Source organism: Podarcis filfolensis, assembly GCF_964270895.1.
Source record: "Podarcis filfolensis genome assembly, contig: HAP1_SCAFFOLD_96, whole genome shotgun sequence".
Classification (NCBI taxonomy): Eukaryota; Metazoa; Chordata; class Lepidosauria; order Squamata; family Lacertidae; genus Podarcis; species Podarcis filfolensis.
Genome location: NW_028149473.1, coordinates 107,984 through 120,206, shown reverse-complemented (window position 1 = coordinate 120,206; position 12,223 = coordinate 107,984). Strand labels below are relative to the sequence as shown.

General features: G+C 48.8%; 1 long non-coding RNA gene across 1 annotated transcript; it reads left to right on the top strand.

Moving 5' to 3' along the window:
* Window positions 1-6,938: 6,938 nt before the first annotated feature.
* LOC310755035 lies at window positions 6,939-10,734 on the top strand. The gene is made up of 3 exons (XR_014544130.1): window positions 6,939-7,068; window positions 7,448-7,471; window positions 10,682-10,734. It is a non-coding gene; the product is annotated as an uncharacterized lncRNA (long non-coding RNA).
* The last annotated feature ends 1,489 nt before the right edge of the window (window positions 10,735-12,223 follow it).

The window sequence follows — 12,223 nt, the reverse complement described above, 5'->3', positions numbered from 1 at the left end:
CATGTCCGACTCTGCGTGACCCCCTGGACCAGAGCACGCCAGGCACTCCTGTCTTCCACTAACAGGTAACCTACCAGACAGGAGGTAAACAACGCACTCAGATGTCTGTTGTAGACCGCCCTTTCTGTGATGTAGGTACGATGTATCTGGGGGGTGGTCTTGAGCTACACCCCTTTCTGTGATGTAGGTACGATGTATCTGGGGGGTGGTCTTGTGCTACACCCCTTTCTGTGATGTAGGTACGATGTATCTGGGGGGTGGTCTTGAGCTACACCCCTTCTGTGATGTAGGTATGATGTGTCTAGGGGTGGCCTTGGACTCCAGGGCGGGCAATTTAAGATGTCTCTATAAGGGCAGGCACATCTTTGTTGTGGGTCCTCCTCCTCCTCCTGCCTGTGGGGGGAGCACCCTGTTGCAACAGTTCAATAAAGATCACGCTTACTAGCTGCTTTGCTTCTCAATCTTCTCTGCTTGGCCTCTGTTATTTTCTCCGACCGATGGAGAACCTACAAAGGACTCTAGAAGGGCTCTTGTGTTCCCCATAAGGGAATAAGGGCAGATTTTTGCTTATTACAATATGCAGGAGTGGGCTGCAGAAGACGGAGTTTGGCCTCATTAGGTCCCCCTACCATGAACTCCTTAGGTGGGCCACCCTGCGCCCGCCTCGGCATCGCGCCTCGCTATTCTGCAACTCGAGATAACACTGAACTGCTCTGCAGGGTTGTTGTAAGGATTGCAAGTCAAGGCATCCGAAGTGCCTTTGAACATTGAAAAGCCCCTAGTCAATGCTTTGAACTACTGTCGCTTTAAAAAGGAAACTCTGATTAGTAAGAGTTTGGGGAATTAAAAATGGGTTTGTCCTGGGGTCGCTGAAGCTGTGTTCTGGCTTGAAAACCCAGTGAGACCACTGGGCCATCTAGTTCTCTATGGTCTGCCACAGCCAGCAGCTGCTCTCCAGGATTTCAGAGCTCAGTTTCCCATGAATGGGTTGGAACTGCTACTTTTTGCATCATGTGCCTCTCCCAGTGGGCCACCCAGAGCCATTTCCTGTATAGCGTTCTACATCCCATGTAGTCCTGCTTCTTCCAGCTCAATTCAGTTCATTCTGCAACTGTGCAAGTTAGGCCGCATCTGCTTTATGCATTCAAAGCACCATCATGCGCCTTGACATGCTAACAGTTGCATCTTTGTATTCAATCCCTTCAGCACCTTGGACAGCAGTCTCTCAAGGCTCAACCTGGTGCCCCATACTTCCTAGGCCCAGGTCCGTGCTTTAAAGGCACTGTGTCCGAGTGTTTTGTTGTCCCAGGGCTGTCTAATTCTGACTCATGTTCAGCATCCCTTTCCAGGGCAGCTTTATTTATTTCATGTCTTTAAGGAGTCCTCTGTGCGTGGCAAAGGCTTGTTGCTGGGACAATAGGAGGCTGCCTTATACGGAGTCCCACTATGGCTCTATCTAGCTCAGTCTTGTCCACAATGGATGGCAAAAACTCTCCAGGGTTTCAGACAGAGGACATTCTAGCTGGAGATACAACAGATTGAACCGGAGAGCTTCTGCATGTAAGCAGCTGCTTTACCACTAAGCTATGGCCCTTCTGCCATTGCTTCTGCCCTGAATGAACTGCAAGCCTGTCCTCCAGTCCTCCCAAAACTCTCTTTTGTGGCTACACTCTGCAGGAGGTCATTGGTTGCAGAAGTTGAGCTGTCTGCACAAGTGACTGAATCAGTGAGAAGGCTGATCTGGAATGAAATGCTGACTTTCAGGCATCTCTTGAAGACCTTTTTTATGCCAACAGCTCTGTGCTATCATTTAAACATTTCTTGAGCACCCAGACATTTGAATTCTTTGCACTGATTTTAATGTCCACCCTCCACCCGCTTTTGTACATTGCTGTCTTTTATGACATGCCCTAGCTTCTGAGAAGCCTTTCGCTCAAACCAGTTAGACATGACATGAATTAGTCGTTTTATCCACCCGGCATGTATGGAACAGACCCTGACAAATCAACTGACAACGCACAATTAATCCCCCTGCTGAACTGAACTGGGAGCCGCAGCTGGGGTAGAACATGCAAACAAGAAATTATTAGTTCAAGGTACAGAAGCCCCAGAACACCCCAGCCACATGGAGTTAAGAATAGCAATTCCAGATTAAAGGGCTTGCATCTGAGACATTTGTTCCTTCCTTTTTGCCAAGACAGGTGATGTTCCTACGAATACATGGGAAATTTCGAAAGGACCGTGGGCACCTTTGGTCACTACAGCTCTCACCTGCGGCTCTTAGAAACTGTCAGCCTCGGACTTCCGGGTTGGCGCCTCTGGTAATGGCGGAATTCTTCTGATCGGGAGAAATTTGCCCCGTGGGAATTTGGGTCTGGCCGTCACGGCGAAGGCGGAGACCCGTTAAAAATCACAGGCGGGTGAAGCCTGTGAATGTGGGATTCAGCAGGCACCTTTTGCGCCTCCCCTACTCGCGGGGAAACCCGATTTCGGGGATCCGGAGCGACGTGGGGTGAGCGGCGCGGTGATTTGAATCGTCTGCTTTTTCCACGGAGCGAAGCCGCATAGCTGTTGCCGGAGAGCGCTGACTTTTTCCTGTGGACAATTTGACTCTAAAGTAACTACCCGTGAGTAGAGCTGAATCGGAAGAATTGGATTTTTAAACGTCTAATTTGGCATCGTAACGGGGAGGTTCAATACAGGAAGTCCGCCTTCGCCTTTTGTAAATAGACTGAAGCAATGAGGCTGCAAGCTGAAGTCTTGAAAAGCGTATTGTAAAGGACTAAATTTCCATCGGTAAAGAACATTAAACCCCCCCTTGGAGGCAGGAGAAGAGGGGGGGAAGTTGTGAACTGAATATGCCTGCGGAAGAGAGCGAAGAGAGTTAAAATACCGCTGCTCAGACCCTGGGAACGGGCTGCTAGCAGGACTGACTTTTTTTGGAATGTTCACTGACAGCGATTAGAACGTTCATTGACAGCTAGCTAATATGAGAAATACATTGTTTCTACTGTCTCCTTCTGCTTTCAAAAAGGAGCAAAAGTAACCGAAAATTGAAACTAACCTCATTGTTTGAGCTGTGTCTAAAAAAGGACATTACTTACTAATATAAACAGAAACTGTTTCCCTCTAGAGGAAGCCTCTGAAACTGCTACAAGAGTTGGGCTGGGGGAATTTCCAGCTGCAAGATAAAAAGCTGTGAGACTCTGGGACTGACCTTGTTTTTTTTATATATATATAAATTTTTATTGATTTTCCAACATATATCAAAACACAACACAACTGACAGTACACAAACAAACAAACATACAAACACGTATAATTTCATATCCTCTTTTTCTTAAACCTTGTTTCAACGACTTCCCCGTACCTCCCTTTTCTGCATCCCTGTTTTAAACTTTTCCAGCAACCCCTAATTTCAATTACTTATAATTCACTTTCTTTAATCCGTTTTCTCTTACCCAATTATTTGTCACTGCAATTCTGTTTTACATTACCCATAACATTTTAACACTCATTAATTTTACAACAGTTCTTAAGATAAATTTTAAATTTCTTCCAATCTTCTTCCACCGTCTCTTTCCCTTGGTCACGGATTCTGCCAGTCATCTCAGCCAGTCCCATATAGTCTATCACCTTCGTCTGCCACTCTTCCAGCGTGGGTAGTTCTTGCGTCTTCCAATACTTTGCTAAAAGAACTCTTGCTGCTGTTGTAGCATACATAAAAAACGTCCTATCTTTCCTTGACACCAATTGGCCAACCATGCCCAGGAGGAAGGCCTCTGGTTTCTTATGAAAAGTACACTTAAGTACTTTCTTAATTTCGTTATAGATCATTTCCCAGAAGGCCTTGATCCTTGGGCACGTCCACCAAAGGTGGTAGAAAGTACCTTCAGTTTCCTTACATTTCCAGCATTTATTATTGGGCGTATGATAGATTTTTGCAAGCTTGACTGGGGTTATGTACCACCTGTACATCATTTTCATAATGTTCTCTCTTAAGGCATTACATGCCGTGAATTTTATACCGGTAGTCCATAACTGTTCCCAGTCAGCAAACATAATGTCATGACCAATGTCTTGTGCCCATTTAATCATAGCTGATTTAACCATCTCATCTTGTGTATTCCATTTCAACAGCAAGTTATACATTCTTGACAAATTCTATTATTGGGTTCCAACAATTCAATTTCTAATTTTGATCTCTCCACCTGAAAGCCGATTTTCCTGTCCTGTTTGAAAACTTCATTTATCTGATAATAATGAAGCCAGTCTCTTACTTTAGACTTCAGTTTCTCGTAACTCTGCAATTTCACTTTTCCCTCTTCTTGTTCTATGATTTCCCAGTATTTTGGCCATTTAGATTCCATATTAAGTTTTTTCACTTCCTTAGCTTCCATTGGTGACAACCACCTAGGGGTTTTGTTCTCCAACAAATCTTTATACCGAATCCAAACATTATATAATGCTTTCCTAACAATATGGTTTTTAAAACCTTTGTGAATTTTTACCTTGTCATACCATATATATGCATGCCAACCAAACCTATTGTTAAACCCTTCCAGATCCAAAATGTCTGTGTTCTCAAGAAGTAGCCAGTTTTTCAGCCAGCAAAAAGCCGCTGATTCATAATACAGTTTTAAGTCTGGCAGGGCAAACCCCCCTCTTTCTTTTGCATCAGTTAATATCTTAAATTTTATTCTGGGCTTTTTGCCCTGCCAGACAAATCTAGATATGTCTTTCTGCCACCTCTTGAAACAATCCATCTTGTCCACAATCTGCAGTGTTTGAAACAAAAACAACATTTTCGGCAAAACATTCATCTTGATAACAGCAATTCGGCCTAACAAGGAAAGTCTCAAATTTGACCATATTTCTAGATCTTTCTTAACTTCTGTCCAACATTTCTCATAATTGTCTTTGAATAAGTTCACATTCTTAGATGTTAAATTAATCCCCAGGTATTTCACTTTCTTTGCTACCATTAATCCAGTTTCACTATAAAACCTCTCTCTTTCAGCACCTGTTAAATTTTTCTCCAATACTTTCGTTTTCTGTTTATTCAGCTTAAAACCTGCTACTTGACGAAATACTTGTATTAGCTCTAAGACTCTTTTTGTACTAGTGTCTGGCTCTTGTAAAGTTAGTACTAAGTCATCTGCAAAGGCTCTCAGTTTATATTGTTTAGCTCCGACCTGAATCCCTTTAACCAGCTGGTCCCCTCTGACCATGTTTAATAAGACCTCCAGGACAGATATAAAAAGACAAGCACCGTCGGGAGGGGGAGGCCATACGGGTGGGAGACCGAGTGTGGTTGTCAACCCAAGGGTTACCCCTAAAGGGAGGGTGCAAGAAGTTGCAGCTGAGGCGGCTGGGGCCTTTTGAGGTAACACAGCAGGTGAACCCCGTGGCATTCAAGCTCAAGTTGCCTGGCAGCATGAAGATACATCCGGTGTTCCATAGGTCCCTACTTTCACCGTACAGGGAGGGGCGGGAATTTCCGGGGCGGGAGGGAGGAGTCACCACCCACCCGCTGGTAGAGGAGAGGGAACACCGCAACCAAGCCACGGAAATACTCGATTCAAGGTGGCGAGGTCGCCAGGTGGAGTACTTGGTAGCTTGGGAGGGAGAACCCAGGTCAGAAAACACGTGGGTCCCCACTGAATCAATCAATGACGGCTATCTGGTGGGAGAATTCCACAGTTTGTTCCCGGATAAGCCAAAACCACTAGCGAGATTCTGGGAGGAAGAATTTGGAACCACAGATGACGAAGGGGACTTTGTGGGTTTTCCTGCCTCCGAAGAGGAGGGAGGGGAGGTGTCAGAGGGAGAAGAATCAGACTGGGAGGTCCACCCTGCGGGAAGAGATCGGAGCAGGTGGGAAGCTGGTTTTGAATCCTCAGAGGATGGTGACAGCTCCTTCAGGGGATTCCCCGCATCGTCGGCCGAGGAAAGAGACGAGGTTGAATCGGAAAATCGCGCCGGGGGTGGAGGGGGTCCTGGGGAGGAGGTGGATGTCAGGGAACTGCCATCGGAGCCCGAGGGAGAGGGAGGGCTCCAGAGGGATTCCGGAGAGCGTCCCGGGAGGGAGAGAAGCAGCCCATCTTCTGGGGAAGGAAATCAGCGTAGCACCAGTGGAGAAGGGGGGCAGATGGGGGAATCGGCAAGGTGGCTCCATGACTCCTCGCCGGAGACCAGCGGGGAGAGCACGGGTCCTCCGCTGCCCACACCCTCCCTGCGCAGAAGGCTTCCGCGCAGGGAGAGTAGGCGGAGACTAGGCGTCAGAGAGCTTCTTTGCTGGAAGAAGTTCAAGAAACGCCCACTGACGGATTCTGCCAGCGATTGAGACAGCCACGGGTGAGTGGCTGTCTGGACAGAAAGAGTTCACCCAGGTAACGCAGCCAGGTGTGGCGCCGATTTACGCACGAGCAACCCCTAGAACCATTACAATATTTAACTAGCCAAACTTTTAAAAACTCAATGAAATGTAAACTAAAAAAGAAAGTTACATTGGGGGCGCAAAAACCCTTTCCCTTTTTATATTCTTTTGTTAGGATCACTTTCTCTCACCCCCCAGTATCCTGTCACCATCTTCTGTGCAGCTGCTGCTTTGGAGGACTAGAGAGGAAAGTGGGGTGGGGGTGGGAACTGAGTCGCTTCTTTTCCTAATTCTTGAAGTTAAGGTTTCCCCCATACACCTGTGAGAACAGGAAGCTGTACTAGATGGGCCATTGGCCTGATCCCGCAGCCTCCTATTGTGTCCTTCTGTTCAATTCTTCACCGTCTTAACTTTTAATTTACAGACAAGCCAACTTGGCTGTGCCAAAGAATGTATCTACCTGACCTCCTCCCGTTTTAGGTGAGACGGTGGACATTTCCCTGGATGTGTACGTCAGCAAGGAAGAGAAGATTGAGGCTATCTTTGTCCTTCACCTTGACCGTGGCAAGGACTATTTCCTCATCATCAGTGGGAGCTACCTACCAAGCTGCTTCGGGACCTCCTTGGAAGCCTTGTGCTGGATGAGGCAGCCGATTGGCGAAGTTCCCGTCACCAGACTTATTGACCTGGTAGGGAAAGGGGTTGATTTACCTGGCAGGTTCATGTGCTGGATGTCTACCCTTCCCACTCTGCTTGCCTGCTTGAAAAACAGCTGCTCTTCCACTCAGAAATGTGGGGGCTGGGGGTCCTCCGCTGCATTCAGCTTCAGCTTCTGTAGCTGTGCATCCGCTTCCTGTGTGCTGTTCATGCCCTTTGTTTGCCTTGACTGAGTCATCCCAGGTTGTGGTCCTCCCACCTGCCCTTTCACAGGGCCACTGAACCGTCTGCATTTCCCTGCCATCTGCCCAGATACTGTTCAGCCAACGGGCTGTTTCTTTCTCTTCTCAGGGCCTGTGCCATTAACACCCTTGGTTGTCTTTTGCTCTTGCCTTCCTCCTCTGATCTCAGGGAGAAGACAGCTTCCTAGAAAAGGTAACAGTTGGTTTGCTATCCTCTAGATGTTCTTGTAGCGGGCTCAAATCAGGTACAGGCAACGCCCCGTTTACACGGGGGTTGCGTTCCGAGGTACCGTGCATTTAAATGAAATTGCGTATATTGGGGACAGCATTGGAAAAGCCTGCAAACACCCTCTAAACTTCCGGAAACCCTTTTGAAAGGCCTTTTGAAAACCAGCAGCCTCCCTGCAAAACTCCTTGCTCCAACTCTCCACAGGCCTGAGAGGTCGGTGCCAAAGCTCCTGGGAGGGAGTCGAGATGCTGTTTCCATGCCACTTTGCCGCTTTTGTGCTCTTGGGGGGCACATTTTTGCTCCTTCAAGTGCCCCTTCCAGCTTTGCGGCAGTGTGCATGTGCCTCGAAGGCACGTAAATGGAGTTGCCCTTGTCAACGATCAGCAGCTGCTCCATGCAGTGGCAGCTAGTCCCTTAGGGCAAACCAGGCACTACCCCACCAACCTGACTTTCCTCTCAGGCAACCCGCACCTGCCTGCCTTCTGACTCAAATCCAGTCCAGGTGGTGGCTCTAGCTCTCTGCTTTGGTCTCTTCCCTAGTCTCAACGTGGCCCTTGTAGAACTCGGCAGAGGAGAACGGAGACGAAACCAGAATTTGCCATCACTGCTTGTAACTGATTTTGCGCTGCTCGACTCTGGGTCCGCTTGCGATTGGCAGCCCGGGAGGCAGAAAGCCCAGTCTCATGATGCAGGCGCCAGCCCCCTCTGGCCCCAAGAGCCAGTTTTCTCCTTGTCTCTGTGCTCAGCAACTGCTGCACAGACTATGCCACTCTGGCTTACTCTTACCACCTGAGCACTGGCATTTGGGAAGCGGTAGTGGCTGCTTTGGGGTGGCTCAGGGAAATGTCACTCCTCTCGAAATCATATCTACTTGGGTGTATTATCCTAGCCACAAGGAGACAGTGGTGACTGTCAATTTGGACAGCTGTAGACATTTAGAATCATGGAGGATATGTTTATCAGTGGCTACCGGTCAGGGCTATTTCTTGCCACTATTATCACAAACCACATGCTTTTGTTTACCAGTTTCTGGGGAACATTATGGACAGAGTGCTATTGTCCCCATGTCCCTATGGACTCCCAAGGGCATGTGGTTGGCCATTGTGGGAACAAAATGCATAGCTGTCAAGTGTCCCTTATTTGAAGGGACAGTCCCTTATTCCAGCGCCATGTGCCGCTGCTGTCCCTTATTGATGGATGTCCCTTAAATGATGTCCCTTAAATTTCAAAGGAAGCAGCTCCTCTCCCTCCCTCCCTGCCGGTCAGGGAGGAGGGAGGCTCCAACTGTGTTGCTTGGCTGTGTTGCTCACCCAATAAGAAGTCTAAGAACGACTGGGGGGTGGAGCTTGCATGCCTTGTGTGTGGCTAGTTAATGCAAGCTGAGGGGGTTTTTGAATGCTGGACGCCATTTTGTTGCACGTGCTGCTGCAAACTTTGCAGTGCAAAGCCAGGCCGGGGAGCCATCTTAAGTTGAGGCTGCATAGGCCTTGTGGTGCATGTGATTCAGATTCTATTCAGTTGAACCTCTGGTTACAAAGTTGGTTGGACGGTGTTCTCGAAGCTACCAGCGTGAGTTTGACCAGACTGCACGAGGACAGGAAGACTGGAGTGCCTGGAACAGTTGAGGCTGCAGGTCCCTTATTTTGGCTGCTGGTCCCTTATTTTCAAGACTGCTGGTCCCTTATTTTCAAATCTGTAAGTTGACAGCTATGACAAAATGCTGATCTAACCCAGCAAGGCTCCTGTGTTCTTTAGCATGCACCAGCTACTCTTGCACTAAGACTCTGATACAGCATGTGTCATTCCCCACACCAGTACACACACACACCCTCTCTCTCTCTCTCTCAAGACAGGGGTGGGGAGTATTGGCGGCGGGGGAGGGGGGATGAACTGGGTCCTAATCAACAGCTGCCCTGGGGATGAGGGGATCAAATTCTCCATCCTTGCCAACTCCTTTTAGTGATGGGCTGCTTGCCATTGCTGTGCTCCTAAAGCTCTCTTGCTCCCCCCTCCTCTCTTTCTCTTTGTCTTGAATGTGGTAGCTTGAGATAGAACTAACCACCCTGAACATTTCTGGAGAGGAAGATGGGAAGGAGGCCGGAGGCATTGTTCACCAGCTGCTGTATGCTGCATTGCCCATACAAAGTCGTGGGCTGGGGCTCCAGCTGTTGCTCAGTTTCTACCACTGCCTCTGCAACGTGCTCTAGACAAGGGGTGGTGAACATGTGACCCCATCATCTCATCCTGCTGGCTGGGGCTGCAGCCCATCAACCTATGAAGGCCCATCCATGTTCTGTTGCTGTTTTTGTTACTTATTTCCTGCCCTTCACCCTAAGGTCCCAGGGCAGGTTCCAACAATTTAAATACAATGTTAGAAGAAGAGAAGTTTGGATTTGATATCCCGCTTTATCACTACCCGAAGGAGTCTCAAAGCGGCTAACATTCTCCTTTACCTTCCTCCCCAACAAACACTCTGTGAGGCGAGTGGGGCTGAGAGACTTCAGAGAAGTGTGACTGGCCCAAGGTCACCCAGCAGCTGCATGTGGAGGAGCAGAGACGCGAACCCGGTTCCCCAGATTACGAGTCTATTGCTCTTAACCACTACACCACATTGGCTCTCTAGCCAAACCCCATGTCCACAGCTGCATATTTAGTAAGCTTTTGGGTGAACTGCACATCCGGAGTGGGAGGATTACTAGCTGCATATTAATAGGGGGAGGGGGAGCTTGGATTTGGGGTGCAAGCAATTTGTTTTTTGTTTCCCCACTCGAGATGCTTGCTGTGGCTAGGGCCGGGCGATATGTCAATATAGATATATTTTCAAATCAGCTTGAAGTCTAGATAGTGAGACTGGTTTCATAATTTCTGACCTGGCAATATATTGCGAATCATGATGTGTGTGTGTACTATGCAAAAAACACCATGTGGGGGGAAACTGTGAAGCCAGACAATGCCTCTACATAGCTCCATCTTATTTCAGACATTGTGATATATTGGTGTATTGCAATGTTTAGCTAGTGATATATCACCGTGTTGAAAGCCAGCTATTGCCCAGCCCTAGTTGTGGCCTCAGAGGGCAAGACTTGTCCACCCAGCTGGAGCAAGGAAAGAATGCATACAGGCACACATTCTGTCAGGCTCTCACGCCAGTCCCGCTTGTCATTGGACCTCCAGGAGAAGCAGTTTCTGGATATCGTACCCCAGGATGGTGATGACTCCACTGAGCGGCCAAGGAGATCTGGCTTTTGGTGGACCACCTCTTCAAGAATGCCTGCCACCAGGTGAGCTGAGGGGGACGGTACCATTGAAAGGATGGGTGTGGGCTGGAATCCAGTACCAGTTTTGGGGTGTGCAGGTTCCAAACGTCCCAACTGATTTATATCTTAGCTACCGACTCGCTCTTACAAGCTCCTGCTGTGAGTATAGTGGCACCTTGGTGGAGCAGCAGCGGGTGGGACATCCAGCATATACTATTCCTTAGAGCGGCTCAGAAGAACCCAAGTGTTCCCAACCATTCTCTGTCTATCCCTAGCAAAGCGGCTCTCTGAGACTGGCCACTAGAAGAAGCGGGGAATGATTTCACTCTCCCATTGCCCCAAATCAGGAGAAGGGTAGTAGGAATGCTACTGTGGAAAGCAGGCGGGATACAATTCTCAGCCCTTGTGCCAGCTCTCTTGGTGATGGGCTTCTCTCCATTGTGGCATTCCTCGACCTCACATTATGCACCCCAGGGCTGGATTGTTCTTCATGCTATCCAGGATGTACCTCATCCCTTCTGAACGCATGGGTGATACTCTGCTTCAGGAGGACCTCTTCCAGACCCCGGGCACGCAGGACGAGCTGCAGGAGAGAATTGAGTGCCTGGACACCAGCATTCCCGAGACGATCCGTATCCTCTTTGGGGAACATTGTTGGGGAGCAGGGCTGCTTGGTGGTTTTCTTTCGCTCTTGGCTGGAGTGGACCTCACTTTTATATACCTGGTGGCTTAGGTTCCTAGGCCAGCCCATCCTTAAGGCTCCGAGACACAGCAAACTGAAATCCCCACAGTCAAGTCCAGTCATGCATCCAAACAGCTTCACAGCTTTAACCCCCATTTGAAAACATCAGCCTGGCTAGATAGAGCAGAGGTGGGGAACCTTGACAGGCCCGCAGGCCCCACATCTAGCATCATACGTGGTGTCAGGTGTGGAGACAGGTAAAGACACGGCTGCAAAGGAGCTTCAAGGGTGCGTTCAATTGTTCTTTGGCAAGCAGGGTTTCTTGACCGCACTTTTGGAGTTGACCACTAGTATTTGTTGTTTGGATTGAAACCATGCCTGCAGAAGGACATTTCCTCGGCAGATCAGCTTTGCAGGCAGCTTCGTCAAGAGGGGAGGTGTGGGATAATTACAGTGGGATGGCTCAGCTGGTAGAGCGTGACACTCTTAATCTCAGGGCTGCGGGTTCAAGGTCCACCTTGCGCCAAAAGGGGGAACTTGCAAGGTGGGCCCAGATGTATAAGGACCAAGCTTCTTGCTTTGGACCAGCCTGGGAAGGAGGCAGGCTGCAGGTAACAGGACAGAACACTTCCCTTGCCAGGCTGTCAATAGCTGGCAGGGACCACTCGGTGGCCGAAGCTCTGCTCATCTTTCTGGAGGCAGTGCCAGAACCGGTCCTTTGCTATGAACTCTATCAGCGCTGCCTTGAGTGCTCACATGACAGCCACCTCTGTCGCC